Consider the following 2,711-nt stretch of genomic DNA (forward strand, 5'->3'; position numbering starts at 1 on the left):
GCGCGGAAGGCGGAAGGGGCTTTCGGCCCCCGGCGGAAAGCGGCTCGGCCCGACGCCCCGGGAGGCCGGGCCCCCGCAGGGACGGCGGCCCGGCGACCGCCCGACGCGGCCTGCGCCGGGAGGCACCCGATCAGGTACCGGGTTCACGGCCCAGGCCGACGGCGGGCCGGCAGGTAGGCCGCGCGCGCGCGCGGGCACAAAAGAAGGGTGCGGGGCGAACCAGTGACGGCCCCTGCTTTTCTCCGCTCCGGCCAGGCCTCCGGGGGAAGGCGCGGAAGGCGGAAGGGGCTTTCGGCCCCCGGCGGAAAGCGGCTCGGCCCGACGCCCCGGGAGGCCGGGCCCCCGCAGGGACGGCGGCCCGGCGACCGCCCGACGCGGCCTGCGCCGGGAGGCACCCGATCAGGTACCGGGTTCACGGCCCAGGCCGACGGCGGGCCGGCAGGTAGGCCGCGCGCGCGCGCGGGCACGAAAGAAGGGTGCGGGGCGAACCAGTGACGGCCCCTGCTTTTCTCCGCTCCGGCCAGGCCTCCGGGAGAAGGCGCGGAAGGCGGAAGGGGCTTTCGGCCCCCGGCGGAAAGCGGCTCGGCCCGACGCCCCGGGAGGCCGGGCCCCCGCAGGGACGGCGGCCCGGCGACCGCCCGACGCGGCCTGCGCCGGGAGGCACCCGATCAGGTACCGGGTTCACGGCCCAGGCCGACGGCGGGCCGGCAGGTAGGCCGCGCGCGGGCACGAAAGAAGGGTGCGGGGCGAACCAGTGACGGCCCCTGCTTTTCTCCGCTCCGGCCAGGCCTCCGGGAGAAGGCGCGGAAGGCGGAAGGGGCTTTCGGCCCCCGGCGGAAAGCGGCTCGGCCCGACGCCCCGGGAGGCCGGGCCCCCGCAGGGACGGCGGCCCGGCGACCGCCCGACGCGGCCTGCGCCGGGAGGCACCCGATCAGGTACCGGGTTCACGGCCCAGGCCGACGGCGGGCCGGCAGGTAGGCCGCGCTCCTAACAGGGGGCCGTCGGCGGTCGCGTGCGTCGCCAAGCGGGATGCGTTCGAGCGGTGAGTACTGCCGCGAAGACGGGCCCGGCGGCCTCGGGGGGGGACGAACCGCGCAGGCGGGTGCGGTCCTTCGCGGCCCGGGCCTCGGGCCGGTCGGCCACGGGAGCTCCTCGTCTCTGAGGAGGCTCGGGCGAAGTCGGCCTGCGGCCGGCAGGGCCCGTTGGGCCTGGCGGCCGACCGACCTTCTCCGGAGGCCTGCGAGACCTCGGAGGCCGGCCGCGTCCTTTGCAGAGGCCCTCTCGGGGCGGAAGCCCCTCCCGGGAATCGCGCCGGGGGGGGCTGCGGGGGGGGGGGGCGGTGCGGGGGGGCGCTATTAGCTGTATCGTTCGTAAGCGATTAACGGTTACGAAATTAATCGGTAAATAGTAAATAATAAAACGTAAACGGTATCACAGTTTATAATGAGTTGTGTAATTATTTATTTAGCGTCGCGGCGAGGCCACCAGCGGTAAAGTGCGTAGCAGACACGCTAACCGCCTGTCGCTAATTGATTAACCGAGGTATACGCCGACGGTTAAGTAAGTAACGGCGGGGGGGGGGGGGGGGGGGGAGGCCGCGGGCACCAACACAAATGAACAAACATACAAACAAAACAACAACAACAAAAAAAAACAGAAACAAAAACAAACCTGCAAAAAACAACAAAAACCCAAAAAGGAAAAACCCCCAGCCCTGCTCCACCACACAAAGGCAAACCCCTGATCCGGGCAGGGAGGCCACGTCTACCCGCGCTGTGGGCACGGAGGCCAGGTCTACCCGTGCTCCGGGCACTTGGGCTGCTGCCTGCGCCGCGGCTGACGGGTCTAACGGGCGGGGCCGCGGCGGACAGGTCTACCCGGCGGGGCCGCGGCGGACAGGTCTACCCGGCGGGCCCCGGCTGACAGGTCTACCCGGCGCGCCCGCGGCTGACAGGTCTACCCGCCCGGCCCCGGATGACAGGTCTACCCGCCCGGCCCGCGGCTGACAGGTCTACCCGCCCGGCCCCGGATGACAGGTCTACCCGCCCGGCCCCGGCTGACAGGTCTACCCGGCGCGCCCGCGGCTGACAGGTCTACCCGGCGCGCCCGCGGCTGACAGGTCTACCCGGCGGGCCCCGGCTGACAGGTCTACCCGCCCGGCCCCGGATGACAGGTCTACCCGCCCGGCCCCGGATGACAGGTCTACCCGGCGCGCCCGCGGCTGACAGGTCTACCCGCCCGGCCCGCGGCTGACAGGTCTACCCGGCGCGCCCGCGGCTGACAGGTCTACCCGGCGCGCCGCCCGCGGCTGACAGGTCTACCCGGCGGGCCCCGGCTGACAGGTCTACCCGCCCGGCCGGGGCACTTGGGCTGCTGCCTGCGCTGCGGCTGACAGGTCTACCCGCCCGGCCCCGGATGACAGGTCTACCCGGCGCGCCCGCGGCTGACAGGTCTACCCGCCCGGCCCCGGCTGACAGGTCTACCCGGCGCGCCCGCGGCTGACAGGTCTACCCGCCCGGCCCGCGGCTGACAGGTCTACCCGGCGCGCCCGCGGCTGACAGGTCTACCCGGCGCGCCCGCGGCTGACAGGTCTACCCGCCCGGCCCCGGCTGACAGGTCTACCCGGCGGGCCCCGGCTGACAGGTCTACCCGCCCGGCCGGGGCACTTGGGCTGCTGCCTGCCCCGCGGCTGACAGGTCTACCCGCCCGGC

The sequence above is a fragment of the Pelecanus crispus genome, unplaced genomic scaffold (assembly GCF_030463565.1).
Source record: "Pelecanus crispus isolate bPelCri1 unplaced genomic scaffold, bPelCri1.pri SCAFFOLD_85, whole genome shotgun sequence".
NCBI classification, from domain to species: domain Eukaryota; kingdom Metazoa; phylum Chordata; class Aves; order Pelecaniformes; family Pelecanidae; genus Pelecanus; species Pelecanus crispus.